Source organism: Ornithorhynchus anatinus, chromosome 3, assembly GCF_004115215.2.
Source record: "Ornithorhynchus anatinus isolate Pmale09 chromosome 3, mOrnAna1.pri.v4, whole genome shotgun sequence".
Taxonomy (NCBI): domain Eukaryota; kingdom Metazoa; phylum Chordata; class Mammalia; order Monotremata; family Ornithorhynchidae; genus Ornithorhynchus; species Ornithorhynchus anatinus.
Window position 1 is genome coordinate 126,637,128 of NC_041730.1, and position 7,248 is coordinate 126,644,375.

The 7,248-nt window shown below is 43.4% G+C and overlaps 1 non-coding gene across 1 annotated transcript; it reads right to left on the reverse strand.

Annotated features, from left to right (window-relative positions):
• Positions 1–541: 541 nt before the first annotated feature.
• LOC114810444 lies at positions 542–679 on the reverse strand. Its single transcript, XR_003758143.1, has one exon. It is a non-coding gene; the product is annotated as a small nucleolar RNA SNORA7 (small nucleolar RNA).
• Between the last annotated feature and the right edge of the window lie 6,569 nt (positions 680–7,248).

Sequence of the window (7,248 nt, forward strand, 5' to 3'; positions counted from 1 at the left end):
CCCGGAACATCGGCCTGTTTTCCAAAAATGACCTTGGCAGCTGACAAAAATCCAGGACTCTCTTGGCAGGAAAAGTCTCTCTTACCACAAAGAAGAGACTTCCACCACTCTCTCTGAGAAGCGGAGAGATATCCAGTCATCCTCTAATTAGCTTTTTTCTGAAGCTGACTTTCAGCTACTATTTCTATTACTGTTTTGTTTTATGCCGTTGAGTCGTTTCCGACCCACAGCGACACCACGGACAAATGTGAGCCTGTTGTTGGGTAGGGATTATCTCTATCTGTTGCCAAATTGTACTTTCCAAGCGCTTAGTACAGTGCTCTGCACACAGTAAGCACTCAATAAGTACAATTGAACAATTGAATGAATCTCTCCCGGAATGCCCCGCTCTCCATCTGCAATCGTTCTGGTAGTGGATACACAGAATTTTCTTCGTAAAAATACAGAAGTAGTTTAGAATTGCCTTCTTCCGCACAGTAAACGCAAGTCTCCACCCTGGACTCTCTCCCGTGCCGCTGCTGCCCAGCACAGGGGAGTTTTGACTTATAACAGATGGCCTGCCACTTGCTAGCCACTGGCCAAGCTAGGAATGGAATGGACAGGCCTCTGCTTGACTTTCCCTCCCATAGCCGAGACTGGTAGAGGACTGGAAACTCTCCAGGTGCAACCCTGAGAGGGGACTACTTCTATTATTACTATTCAAAATAGAGGTCAATTTATTCTCCTCCAAACCCCAAGGTAGAAATGAGAATGGCCTATCCACTCCCAGGAGTAGCCAAAGGAAACTGGGAGGTGTAGAGGAATCAGTACTTAAGAACTATATATTTATGACCCCTCTTGTCCCAGTAGCACTCATCTATGTATATCTGCTCAATTGGTTTATTTTGACCACTCTAATTGGAAATATATTTATTTTTGTTCCCCTCTTAGAATCTAAGATTCTTCTGGGCAGGGAGTGTGTCACTTCCTTATTCTGTACCCAGGACAATTTGCCACAACCAATAATTGCTCTACACTACTCTTATTATTATTACTACTATAACTTCTCTGTGCCTCAGTTACCTCATCTGTGAAATGAGAATTGACTGCTCTGCTCCTCCTCCCCTCCCCATTCCCCCTTCTCTGCCCTCTGCTCTCCCCTCTTCCTCTCCCCACAGCACTGTGATTATGTGTACATAGTATTTATTGCTCTATTTATTTTGTTAATGATGTGTATATATCTATGATTCTATTTATCTTGATGATATTTACGCCAGACTACTCGTTTTGTTTTGTTGCCTGTCTTCCCCATTTAGACTGTGAGCCTGTCGTTGGGCAGGGATTGTCTCTATCTGTTGCTCAGTTGTACATTCCAAACGCTTAGTACAGTGCTCTGCACATAGTAAGCGCTCAATATATACGATTGAATGAATGAATGAATGACTCTGAGCCCTGTGAGGGACAAAATGATTACCTTGTAGCTCCCCCAGCACTTAGAACAGCGCTTGGCACATAGTAAGTGCTTAACAAATGCCATAATTAATTAATTTACTACTATCACTACTACTTCTGGAGAAGTAGCATGGCTAAGTGGAAAGAGCATGGGCTTTGGAGTCAGGGCTCATGAGTTCGAATCCCTGCTTTGCCACTTGTCGGCTGTGTGACTGTGGGCAAGTCACTTAACTTCTCTGTGCCTCAGTTCCCTCATCTGTAAAATGGGGATGAAGACTGTGAGCCCCACGTGGGACAACCTGATTACCCTGTGTCTACCCCAGCGCTTAGAACAGTGCTCGGCACATAGTAAGCGCTTAACAAATACCAACATTATTATTATTATTACTTCTATACTACACTTTTAGCTCCGCCACTTTGCTGTGTGACCTTCAGCAAGTCACTTCACTTCCCTGTCCCTCGGTTACCTCAACTGTAAAATGGGAGTTGCGACTGTGAGATAGGGACTGTGTCCAGCTTGATTTACTTGTATCCACCCTAGCACTTAGTAGAGTGCCTGGCACATAGTAAGCGCTTAACAAATATCATCATCATTATTATTATTACTGCTACTACTTTTACTTTTCCTACTGCCGTTATACTTCTATTACTACAATTGTATTACTAAAACTTCTATTATTCATTCATTAAATCATATTTATTGAGTGCTTACTATATGCAGAGCCCTTTACTAAGCGCTTGGAATATACAATTCGGCAACAGGTAGAGACAATTCCTGCCTAATAACGGGCTCACCGGAAACACGACGGATTCATTAATTCATTCAATAGTATTTATTGAACTCTTACTATGTGCAGAGCACTGTACTAGGTGCTTGGAATGTTCTATTGGGCAACAGATAGAGACAATCCCTGCCCAATGACGGGCTCACAGTCTAACTGGGGGACACAGACAGCAAAGCAAAACAGAACAAAACAAAAACAAGACAACATTATCAAGATAAATTACTATTATGACTACTTCTGTTACAACTGCTACTGCTCCTACTTCTCTTACTACTGCTAATAAATGAATAAATAATGATGGTATTTGTTAGGCGCTTACTATGTGCTAAGCACCGTTCTAAGTGTTGGGATAGATGCAAGGTAATGAGGTTGCTCCACGTGGAACTCACAGACTTCATCCCTATTTTACCTATGAGTAAATTACAGTAAATTACTTAATTTACTTCAATTAATTAAATTAAATAATTTATTAATTTTTATATTAAATTAATTAAACAAACTTAAACTACAGGAAATGAGTAAATTACAGTAACTTAGGCAAAGACAAGTTAAGGCATTTGCCCAGGGTCACACAGCTGATGAGTGGGAGCCGGGATTAGAACCCACTACCTCTGCCTCTCCAGCCTGTGTTCCTTTCACTAAGCCAACCTACTACTACTATATCTATTACCATTAAGGCTACTTCTTCTAGTGCTATTCATTCACTCATTCATTTAGTCATTCATATTTATTGAGCTCTTACTGTGTGCAGAGCACTGTATTAAGCGCTTGGGCCCTGATTCTATTTATTTGCTATTGTTTTAATGAGCTATTCTTCCCCTTGATTCTATTTATTGCCATTGTTCTTGTCTGTCTCCCTCGACTAGACTGTAAGCCCGTCAAAGGGCAGGGACTGTCTCCAGCTGTTACTGATTTGTCCATTCCAAGCGCTTAGTACAGTGCTCTGCACATAGTAAGCACTCAATAAATACTATTGCATGAACAAAAAACAGACAGTCTCTGCTCACAACAAGCTTACAGTCTAAAGGGGGAGGCAGACGGTAATATAAATAGGTCAGTGAATTACAGATATGTATCTAAGTGCTGAGAGGCTGGGTAGGAGGGAGCAAGTTAGGGCTATTTGGAAGGGGGTGGAAGAAGAGGAAAGGGGGCGCTTAGAGGACTCCTGGAGTAGATGTGCTTTCAAGAAGGCTTTGAAAGTGGGGAGAGTAATTGCCGGTCGGATTTGAGGAGGGAAGGTGTTCCATGCCAGAGGTAGGATGGGGGTGAGAGGCCTGCAGTGAGATAGATGAGATGGAGGCACAGTGAGAAGATTAGCATTAGAGGAGTGTACGAGCTGGGTTGTGGTAGGAGAGTAGTGAGGTGAGGTAGGAGGGGCCAAGGTGTTTTAAAGCTGATGGCGAGGAGTTTTTGTTTGATGTGGAGATGGACGGGCAACCACTTGAGTTTCTTGGGGAGTGGGGAAACATGTCCTGAGTGTTTTTGTAGAAAAATGAATCAGGCCGCAGAGTGAAGTATGGACTGGAGTGGAGAGAGACAGGAGATAGGGAGGTCAGCAAGGAGGCTGATAAAGTATTCAAGGTAGGATAGGATGAGTGATTGTATTAAGAATAATAATAATAATGGTGGTATTTGTTAAGCGCTTACTACGTGCCAAGCACTGTTCTAAGCAGTGGGGGAGATACAAGGTAATCGGGTTGTCCCACATGGGGCTCACAGTCTTAATCCCCGTTTTACAGATGAGGGAACTGAAGCACAGAGAAGCGAAGTAACTTGCCCAAGGTCACACAGCAGACAAGTGGCAGATGTGGAATTAGAACCCCTGACCTCTGACTCCCAAGCCCGGGCTCTTTCCACTATGCCACGCTGCTCCTACAAATTTATGTGGTAGCAATTTGGATGGAAAGAAGGGTGTTCCGAAGGTGGTGCCAACAGGATTTAGTGATGGATTGAATATGTGGGTTGAATGAGAGAGAGGAATCAAGGATAACACCAACGTTATGGGATTTTGAGACAGGAAGGATGGTTGTACTGTCTACTGTGATGGAAAAGTCAGGGGGAGGACAGGGTTTGGGTAGGAAGATAAGGAGTTCTGTTTTGGACATGTTAAGCTTGAGGTGATGGGAAGACATCCAAGTAGAGATGCCTTGAAGACGGGAAGAAATATGAGACTGCAGAGAGGGAGAGAAATGATGGGTGGAGATGTAGATTTGGGTAGTGTCCTCCAAGTGGTCCTCCCTGACTAAACCCTCCTTTTCTCTTTTCCCTTTCCTTTCTGCATCACCCTGACTTGCTCCATTTACTCATCCTCCCTCCCAGCGCCACGACACTTACGGACAGATCCGTAATTTATGAATTACTATTAATGTCTGCCTCTCCCCTCTAGACCATAAGCTCATTGTGGGCCATAAATGTGTGTGTTAATTGTTACACTCTGCTCTTCCAAGCACTTAGCACACCATAAGTGCTCAATAAATAAGATTGGCTGACTGACAGACTGGGCAGTGTGGAGCTCTCCTCTTCCCTGGAGAATAAGCTCTTTGAGGAAAGGGACTATGTCTACTAATTCTATTGTAATAATATTAATAATAACTGTGGGGTTTGTTAAGCTCTAGCTCTGTGCCAAGTGTTGTACTAAGCTCTAGAGCAGAAGCAAGATAACCAGGTTGGACAGTCCCTGTCCCACATGGGGCTCACAGACTAAGTGGGAAGAAGAACAGGTGTTTCATCCCCATTTAATAGATGAGGAAACTGAGGCTCTGAAAAGCCAAGTGACTTGCCCAAGACTGTACAGCAAGTAAGTGAGAGAGTAGGGCTTAGAACCCAGCTCCTTTGATTTCAAGGCCCAAGCTCATGCTCAACCAAGTGCTTAGAACAATGTTCTGCACTCAGTAAATGCTTAATAAATATCCCTGATTGATTGATCGTTATTTTTCCTCATCTCCTCCTTCAGTTTGTTGTAAAGAAGCATACATTTCTATGCCTAACAATTACTTTGTGTCTTTCATGCTAGTGCTTAGTACAGTGCTCTGAAATAGTTAGCACTCAATAGATACCGCTGATTGACTGATTCGAGGGTCTGTGCATTACAAGCATGAGTGGAGACAGTAGGGGGCCTAGGGAAAACAGCTTTGGACGCGAAGACGAGTCTTGGCCTAAACTCAGACCTGCCATCGGCCTGCTGGGTGTCTTTGGGCAAGTCACTTAACCTCTTTGGGTCTCAGTGTTCTCACTGGTAGATTCCTCTCCCTAGCTCTTAGATTGTGATTCCAGTGTGGGATGCACTACAATTAATCTTTTTATCTTGTATTATTTTTTAATGGTATTTCTTAAGTGCTTATTATGAGCAAGTCCCAGTCTAAGCACTGGGGTAGTTACATGGGGCTTATAGTCTTAATCCCCATTTTGCAAATGAGGTGACTGAAGCACAGAAAGTTGAAGTGATTTACCTAAGGCAACACAGCAGAAAAGTAACAGACCTACGGTTAGAAGCCAGGTCCTTCTGATTCTCAGACCCGTGCTCTCACCACAAGGCCATGCTGCTTCCTCATGTGGGACAACCTGATGACCCTGTACCTACCCCAGCGCTTAGAACAGTGCTCTGCACATAGTAAGTGCTTAACAAATACCAACATTATATCTACCCACTGCTCAGCACAGTGCTGGACACAAGGTAAGCCCTAAAAGGCGATGATGATGAAGATGATGATAAAGGGATGACTGACAGATGCAGGGGAGCAGGGTGTTTGAGAGACAATCTTTTATCAGAGAAAGTCCCCATTGAGATGTGGCTTTTAGGGAGAGAGCAAGAATTTAAATTGGTCCTTCATCTCTTACTCGCCTGACCTCTATTTTCTCCTTGCCAGCCTTCATAGACCTGTTGGATATGATAAAGAGAAGTGTAAGGAGGTTTTCCACAAAGAGTCCTGCACTATCACCGTGGTGGAGAAAGCCGATCCCAGCAAATTCTGCCACTTTGAAGGCATGGTTGGGTAACTACATAGTCTCTCCCGATGATGTTGGCTGTCAAGTTCAACTTTTCCCAACTGAATCCAGTGATCCTTGGAGAAATCATCCTTCCCCTCAAACTCAGCTGCTTATTGGGAGAGATGGGAATCCCCAGGCCGGGATGGGCTTGTTTTCCTGTATCATTCAACTTGTAATGGGGCTCTAATGTATGCTAGATACTTAGATGCCTGTGTCTCATCCTCTCTTCTTTGGAGATGCTCTATACCTCCACAAATGAATTTGACACACATTTTTCTCAAAATTGCTCTCCTCTGAACACTTGAAGAAAATAAATTTACTTTTAGCATGAGTGATTTTGTTCTTTAACGAGACAGTGCGCCCTGGGGTAGCAGCATGGCTCAGCGGAAAGAGCACGGGCTTTGGAGTCAGAGGTCATGAGTTCGAAGCCCTGCTCTGCCACTTGTCAGCTGTGTGACTATGGGCAAGTCACTTAACTTCTCTGTGCCTCAATTACCTCATCTGTAAAATGGGGATTAAGACTGTGAGCCCCACGTGGGACAACCTGATTCCCCTGTGTCTACCCCAGCGCTTAGAACAGTGCTCTGCACATAGTAAGCGCTTAACAAATACCAACATTATTAGTAAATGGAGATATCTTGACTTCCCCTCCTTTTAACCTGAGTCTTTTGGGGATGAAAACTCCCCCTCCATCTTCCACTCCCTTTGGTATGGAAGATCCCCCTTTACCCCCAACCCAGGGGTGGGCTCAGCATACGAATCTTATTTTCCATTGGGGAGTTGTTGAGCTTTGATCTCCTGGTTCATTTCCTCTCTCTTTCTTCCTCACCATCATAATAACATATGGCAACATTACATAAATGTTCTTAACCACGTTTGTGTCAATATTAGCCTTACTAGGCATTTATTAAGCATTCACTAGGTGTTAAGCTCTGGAGGAAATAATAATAATTGCAGTATTTGTTTAGAACTTACTATGTGCCATGTACTATACTCAGCTCTAGGGAAGATAATAATGATAGTAATAATGATGATGTCAATAATA